We start from the raw sequence: 8,963 nt of genomic DNA on the forward strand, positions 1-8,963 counted from the left end.
ATTTCACAAAAGGGCTTTTTGGCCCTTTCTGTCAAGGCTCAAGTGGAATATTTTGGCTGGAGTAATAAATGTCAAATACTGCAAATAACAAAGACAATGCTCTCTTGTCCTCTCTCTGCTGGAAAACAAACTCTGGAAGGAACACTAAATGTTTAAAATGATTTTAGGTCTGTTTTGCCAAATACACATTAAACCTTGTCTTAAACTTCCTGATCTCTCTTTAAAATATGTTTAACTGAAATAGAGTATGAGCGGAGGGGCCTGCAGTGGTGTTGAACCTTGTGGATTGTCAGGAGAACAGTTGCTAAAAGGAGCAGATGTGCAGCTTTATTTGCCGACAACTGTGGACACAGCTGTTCCTTTGGCTATTACTTACCCACACTATCACCAACACAACGCAAAGAGTGTATGGCACCATCAACTTACTATATGCTCCCCTAGAAAAATGACAATTCTTTTCAATACTTCTATTCACAATAACCACAGGTTTATATGTTTTTCACCTTTCTGATGGTGTAAAATAGTTTTGTCTGAATGTTTTGCATAGTTACTATTCAAACACAAAACAACAAAAGATGCTTCTGCTGTAGCTTGCACTTAAATAAAGGATCTAGATCCTCTATGCAAATCCTTGTTTAATCAATAACCAAACCAAACTGTAAAGCAGAGGACAAGCAGTCATGATGACACAGTACTGTATAAGGCAACTGTCACTTTAATATGGCTCTAAGGTAACAGAAATAAGAAATACTATAAAACAATTCACTATAACTAAAAAAAAAAGCAATACAAACTTGTAAAATAAAATTAACCACAAATAAAATTAATTTACTATAATCCTTATATAGTACAGTGTAGTGAAACCTCAATATTCAAATTCAGATCGCCTAGTGTGAGTACATCCAAAGACAAGCACTACTTGACAAGATTTGTCTATGCAGGCTTCTAATTTCACAGAGAAAGCAAGTTGCACAGAGAAACTATGACAGTATCATATGATCATGCATATCCATGTTGGAAATATGATACTGATATGATATTTGAGCATTCTGTGTGATGCTGGGTTGTGTATGGCTAACTGCTGGAACATGAAGCTGCCTCAGACTTCTGTATGTAGTGCTGCAATCTCTGAAAAAATGCTTGCTTATGTGCATTCAGAACTTGGATCATCAACCACGTAGTTTTCATCTGAATAATGTGGCTAAACTGTGAGGTTACATCTTATGGGGGTTTTGTTGTTGTTGTTGTTGTTGTTTTGGTGATATAAAACTAAATCAGTTTCCTTAGCATCGAAAACAAGCTAACATTACCCTGACTGCAACATCACTGTAAAATGAGAAAGGAGTCACAGTGTTACCATAAACATCTTATCTTTGCAAGTTTTTAAAAATGAATCAAGCAGGGCTAGTCAGTCAAGTAGAAATATGGATGGTTAAGAATTGGTTTCAGTTTAAGCTCTATAAAACTTCCAGGGTCCGGACCTGAGTGACTACATAGCTGGCTACGAGCAGGGGCAGATAACGCAGGGGTGGAAAGTCCAGAAAACAAGAAGCTTTAACCCAAAACTGTTAGGCTTTAGAATGACTTCCAACCCTTGCTCATTCCCCTTTAGTGCCTCCACCGCGCACACACAGTGAAGGTTGGACTCTACACATACACTACCACTATTACTGAACTATTTAGTCTTCCTTTTGATTGCGTCTTGTTGGTGTCTGGAGGACTAGCAACGTAAGGATTTCATTTAAGGTGTGTGCGCACGTTTTACTAGAAATGTGTGTGCCTGATGATAAGTCTTGAATCTGGAACCGCAAATCTGTTATCAAATAAATGTGATGAGCATTAAGGGATTAGCAATGATTGACCTTTGAGCAAAGATGGAGGGAGACTAAGAACAACAAAACAAGCAAAAGGGCAGGAGACATTTGGAGGGGAAAACACACATTCAGGTATGCATGTACTACCCTGTGTGTGTTGGGTTATAGTGATGTCTGGAATTGCTGCCCTTGTTTCTGCAGCTATATCAAAGTGAAATTCTTCACCTGAAGTTCGTTCAGTATGCTTCACAGCGATTTAGGAATATAGCTATTCACTCCTCCTCATATTTGCCTTATTAAAATGTAAAATACACCAAACTGGATAGACAGGACGTAGTGTCTCCCGTATATCAAATGTCAGGACACAGGATGCGTTAGAATCTTAGAAGAAAGAGCTTTGTGCGTCTAACTGGAACAGTCACGTTATTCAGTGGCGTTGCAGTGATATTACAAAGTGAGGCATGCGTGTGTCCTTAAGAAGGCTACGGTCTGTAATGTCTGAAGGAACATTTTTGCAGGTGACTAATCTGAAACGCTTATTTCAGCATTTCAGATCACAGGCTTTGGTTACATGTGAGCTCGCATAATATTAACATAGATTCAAGATGTTGAAAGAAAACTGGTAAATACAAAGCTCATGCACGACCAGTGCGCACATAATAGTACATTTACACAACATGGCAACGAAGCGTAGTGTCTCGCTCTGCCTCTCACTTTCCATGTAGCCAAGTGTGGGACTGTGGGAACAAAAGCAGACAGCGAGGATACTTGAGCGCATCTCAACGTCACGCCCGTAGGCAAACTACATACTGAAATCATCGCTGTCTGGTTTTCCTGTACTTATTAGTACGAACACAGACGTGTTGAGAGAATTACTTTGACTGAAAATTATACTCATTGGAATGTTATTGTATATTATTACATCCGTATTATATGTACGGATATTGTGGGGTTGCATAAAATTAAATGAATGCTAAGCTTACACTAATAGAGAATAATGCGCAGAATGGAATAGGACTAATGCTTAAATTAATAGGCTGCTTACCTTGAAAGAAACTGGGTCACCAGCAAGGCCATCTTCAGTCAACAGAGGAAGACACAGGGCCACTTCACAGTAATCAGGAGCAATTAGCAACACCTGTTCACTTGGCTGCTTTAAGTTCTTACACTGGCTGATGGCTCACTTAATCTATATTGGTCTCCAGCATATGGAGACCTGTAATTGAATCCAGCATGGCCTAAATTAGTCTTGGCATTTTTGCGACTAAAATAATCAGGCTTAGATCAGCCTACAGTCAATGAAAAAGTTTGGTAAATTCTAGTCTTGGAAATATTGCATATTAGGCTAATATACTGTATGTCTGAAATAAAATTCATTAGCATACATGATATCATACTAAGAGAAGACAGGAAATAGTACTGCTTTGTCAAATTTATATTTAAAAATTTATAAGTACTTTTTTATGTTGGTATGAAATGTTGTTCAGCTCCACTTTAGTGGGCAAATTAGATCACGTATTTAGGAAGGATTCTTGAAATGAGCCTAGTCTCATCAAATGAGGTGAGTCATCACTTCAACAGATTGAGAAAAATCACAGGACTCTTTTACCAACCTGGGCCCCACTTCCCAAATTCTTCAAGAAATAAAGATAATCTTAAATAAGAGAGAGAGTGTTCCGTATAATACCATTTAAAGATTATCTTTGTTTATGGTGCTTTTGGGAAACCCAGCCCTGATCTGATAAACATCACATAAGGTTTTCTTATCATCTACTTATAAAACATTCACCTAATTTTATAATAACCCCATTACCATTGAATACTATAGTGTATACTATATTAGTAGAGCTTAACACAGCAGATCATTTAAATACAGTCTTGTGTAAAGAGGGCCCTTAGTGGTAAATTTAATGAGCGGGATTGTGCCACCAGTTTGGGCAGTACAATTCAACCTTTACCAAAATGGTTATTCTATGTTACATCATCTGAAGCAAGGAAGATGTGACTAGAGGTTTTGAAGTTATTGATCACACCCAGATTAGTAACACCACAGAAACTCTGATACATAGTCTTTCCTATCAGAAAAAGAAAACATTTGCTTCATTTTAATTAAACCTGGCTCATACCAAATACTCACAGATAATCATGACTGTTTAGGAGATACTGTACTCGGGAGATACTGTTTAGGAGATACTGTACTTACTTTACAGCACATGACACATTTCAGCATGTGTCTTGGTGTGTTAGTCAACATTCTTAGTATAGCTCTCAACTTCAATCTTTGTATATGTTTGGTGTAGCTCAGAGAACTTAACATTTAATTTCTGTTACAGAAGACTAAAAAGGAAAGTAGCGTCTGGTCACAGGGAAACAGAGGATGAGTCTGTGAGTTCTTTTTCTCTATACATTTAAATGGAATTATTAAAATATATATATATTTAATAAGTGCTACATGCACATAAATATAATTTTACTTTAATATTGTCTAATCATACTAGTATATCTGTAATTAAATAAATCTTCAAGTTAGATTTAGTCATTTATATATATATATATATATATATATATATATATATATATATATATATATATATAGTGAATATCAATCACTTAGAATGTTTTGCTGTTGCTCAATACAAAATAAGATCGCAGCGGGACAGGCCACATAAGAATAGGTCATTTTGTTTTTAACATATATAATCAGTGGCCACATTGCAAATAAAATCTACATCTGTACCTACTAAGACAATAACTGAGTTACTGTGTCTAAATATCTTAGGTCTATATACTAATAGATTGTAAGTACCATTTCTCATTTGTTTGTGAAAAGCAACAAACACATGGAAGAAAAAAGAACCAATTTCAAAGCAGTCAATATTTTTGAAAGATTCAACTCAGTATATGGAGAAATCCAGAACTGAAGATATAAGAATGCTTACTGGTAAGCACTACACTACACATCATGCAAAGTTATGTGACACATTTGGTGTAACATCTAGAAGCTCACCAAAGAGAGCAATTGTTATTTATCAGTTTACTATTCAATTCCTCATAGAAATAAAGTAAACATAGAAGGACATATTTTCAGGCATGTGCAAAGTGCCCATAATGTGATCAACACAGAAATGGATTACGAAGTTGTAAAATGTACATAATTTATGATATACTTCAACAACCAATTTAATTAGATTCTTAAACATACTTAATTAGAAGCTCCCTGCTTACCCAAGCAAAGGATATGAGAAGTGTACACCTCATAGCTGATGGTCCATGAGATGCGACGTTTAATCAGCACACCCTCCTGTTGATACTCCACTTCAGCTCACGTGTTTGTGTGCTTATGAATGCTCTTGAAACAATATAGTGAATATGTTGTAGGATGTTACACTTTGTGCTATGAAAAGCTGCAGAATTTTACAAAAAATGGGACTGGGGAGAGAATATCAATCACAGCCTCTCACATACAGGAAACCTTCAGGCACAAACAAATGCATACATAAAAATAAATAAAGCATGTACTGTATCCCATGAAGTAATAATATTGTTTAATTGGATCGTATGTATTTAGGCTAATTAGCCTATTTATTTTGATGTTGCTACATATATATGTATATATATTTCATATTCAGAGGTGGATAGTACATAACTACATTTTCTCAGAATGATCTACTTGTAACGCGTGGTGGCCTGAGTGCCGCAGGGCGTGGAGCAGGAAGCGCAGATTTCCTCCACAGGGACGAACATGTATTACATAAATGATAGCGGCACTCAAACGTATTGCAAACGATAACATGAACATGAAACGACTGACATTTAAACAAACACGATGAACACGCAAACGCTTTCACAATGACGAAGAAACATTAAAACGTTACATCGACAATGACCAACAACGATGCACACCCTGACGTGAGTTTAAATACACACAGACAAAACGAAGTACAGGTGTGCGCAAGCGTGGCCACAAATGAGTCCTCCCACTGCACGTGGCTGGCCAAACCACGTGCCTCGCGGGAGGCGAGCGTTCCGTGACATTTTTAGACTTGCAGTTCTTTAACTATTGTCAAATCATAACTTTGTATACTTGTTTGAAAAGTTATTAAAACATTCCTATTTAATCATTAAGATTTAACTATAAATTAATTTGTGTGTTTAGTTTCACTAACTTATGTGGGTGAACTACATTTTGTTGGTCATAAATCTAAATTTTTAAAACATCATATATTTATTATAGACCAATATATGATAAAAAATAAAGAACAATACCAGTCTTTTTCTTGGAAAATGTTGTTAATACTAATACTATAGTACTAATATTAGTTAATACTAATAATACACATTAATACATTTACATTCCGAATTTATATCTTAATTATTTTTATATAACACTTGATTAGATTTATAGCTTTTATTGTTGCATTGTTTGTATTTTACTTTATTTCTTGTCTTTATTTTTACTTTTATGCATTCTTAGTAAACTATGCTGTTGTGGTATTTGTGTTCAATTTTTAGTTTTATTTTTAATTATTCTTTCAGTTATCTGAAATTATTTATTTCTTGTGGTATAGTGCTGTTTTTTTTTCCTGATGTTATTGTTTTAGGCATTCTGTATCACTTTGAGTAAATGTGCCTCCTCAACTCTGTCCAAAAGGAAACAGTAACAACTCTATCTAACATTTACATCATTTAGCTGACACCTCCAAAGCTGAATACTCCTTGATTAGTTGAGGGTTAAGAGGATTGCTCAGAGGTACAACAGTGGCAACCTGCCAACCAACAGGCCTGTGTGCTCACTTTACAGTGACTGTACTTGTAACAATGAGTCTGTTAAACTTATTAATTTTGCAAATGACCACTCTGGTTGGTAACAATGTGGTGTTAAACACAAAACAGTGTGGAGATGATCATTGATTTCAGGAAGCTCAACCCTGCAGTGCTATTAGAAAGTCAGTAAGCAGAGCAGATTGTTATAAATTCCTGGGCGCCAATATTAAGCAGGATCTGAAATGGGACACACACATATGGTGCTAATTTAGTGCCAAAACTTCACAAACAGAAACTATTCTGTAAATATTATACTATTTGCAAGCAAATGGGACATGGTGTACAAATCCAAAACTCCATACACACAACGCTGCTGATATGAATAAGGTCTAGCAGTGCCTTTATAATTGAACATAATGGAACTCACCATCACCTCTTCCATCTCTGTCTGTTTCGACACATCAAGTCTAGGCTGCAGTGAGTTGTGTGATGGTGCAGAGAAAATTACTGGCTGCTGGCTCTCCACACCCAAGCACATCATCTAGGTGGAGGAAGAGGCTGAGGAAGATCATGGCTGATGCAATACACCCTATTCTTGTGAAGTGTCCTTTCTTTCCACACTTGCAGCATCGGTCATCTCTTACGCCATCATCCTGCTTGTAGCTCCCTCTCTCTTCCTCTTCCACGGCCTCGTCCTCGACCACGGCCTCTGCCTCTTTGTCCTGCGACAGCTGTTATCATTTTAAATTACAGTTATACACAAACCAACTATTTTGGTCAGAATGGTTGTTGTAAGTGGAGAAGCACTTGACATTATTAAGCACAGTTGAAAGTCCTGTTAAGAATGTTTTATTAATCAATTCATCTTTTGTTATATTATCTTTGTATGTAAGATATTTACCACTTGAAGATATGTAAATTAGCACTATTTAAGCCATCTAAGTACAATTAATTTTAGAACCCCTGACCTTTTCAACAGAAGAGAGCAGTTGGTTAAACTGTAAAAGTGAATTTGTCTCTCATCCTTATCAAGTAGTTGTAGTCTCTGTGTACTAAACACATGCATCCAGAAACACAGCGAGAACACAGAAACTCTCTTGCGACTGTGGCACACCACAGGAAATTACTTTTTAAGATGTACAATGTTATACATAGATTGAATCAGTGAATTCCTTTATGCCATCATGTAATAGTTTGTAACTATGGCTTACTTGCACACTTTACTTTCAGAGATTTTCCTGATTAGCTGTATTCAACTGTATTTAACTGATGTCTAGTGTTGTTCATTGTGCTTATTGTAAAATCTCACTACTGCTGTTCATGTGGCTTTTGCTATGGTCTATTTAAATATTTACAATTTGTTTGCATATATTACTTTTTGCTTGTTGTTCCATATATTTCATGTATTTTCATAAATTTTTAGATAGCGATAGCTTCCATGTAAAAACAAATATATATATAGAAGTCATTTTTGACAAATTTGTCCACATATTTGTACTTATGAGTATATGCATCTCATGGATGAGGCTAATTCATTACAACTAGCATTTCAGAAAACACAAATAAAAAGGTGAACTGTTATGCCACTGTTATAACATTGTTCAAATTTTTCTGAAAATTAAAGTGTTTTCCCTTGTCTCTGTGTAATTAAGCAACGCCACTTTCAACAGACACAAACTTCCTGTCTTAGTTTCTTGCAAAACCAACATAAACCCACTCACATGGTGCTCCTGCCTTTTGACTCATTCTCTTTATGTGAGGTGCCACTAGCTTAAAAACAATATAATACAGTCAGAACTCACTGTTACTTGTTACTTGTTCTCCTCATACACTTTAGACAAGAAATATGTTTATCCACATTTAAGAGAATATCGTATTGTATTGTTTATTTGGAGTAGAATGTAAACTAGAAGTATAAATAATTTGTCTTTCAGCAAGTACACTGCATAGTGTATATCTGAACCATCACTTTCTAAGATATTAGCAAATTAACTGCTTTATTAAAACAAACTGACACCACAAGGGTTAACTACATGTATATCTAATTGGTAAAATGTTTATTTATTCAAACATTCATTCACTGTGCTCAGCTGTCATAGTTAATAGACTCTCAATAAGGTATTGCTTTCATCAACAGAAGGAGTTCTCTGTGCTCTGACAAAACAGGTAGTATCTGTTAATAATGTTTAGACATGGCTTTGGATCAGCTCTTCTTTCATTTTCACGCACAATAGAAATGGACAGGAAATGTTCTTGGTCGGAGTTTTCCAGTTCTTGTGGCCTCAGCACTACAAGTTAAGAGAATGCTTTGCTCATACACATCTGATTCAACATGTCTTTTTCTCATTTCACTGTCATTACATGCATCCTCACAGGGTTATTTAA

General features: G+C 35.8%; 1 long non-coding RNA gene across 1 annotated transcript; it reads right to left on the bottom strand.

The window, feature by feature from the left end:
- Nucleotides 1-697: 697 nt before the first annotated feature.
- LOC118240995 (uncharacterized) lies at nt 698-8,163 on the bottom strand. Its single transcript, XR_004775768.2, has 3 exons — nt 7,006-8,163; nt 2,860-6,815; nt 698-2,551 (listed from the first exon to the last, which is right to left on the bottom strand). It is a non-coding gene; the product is annotated as an uncharacterized LOC118240995 (long non-coding RNA).
- Between the last annotated feature and the right edge of the window lie 800 nt (nt 8,164-8,963).

Source organism: Electrophorus electricus, chromosome 4 (genome assembly GCF_041902795.1).
Source record: "Electrophorus electricus isolate QZ-2024a chromosome 4, ASM4190279v1, whole genome shotgun sequence".
NCBI classification, from domain to species: domain Eukaryota; kingdom Metazoa; phylum Chordata; class Actinopteri; order Gymnotiformes; family Gymnotidae; genus Electrophorus; species Electrophorus electricus.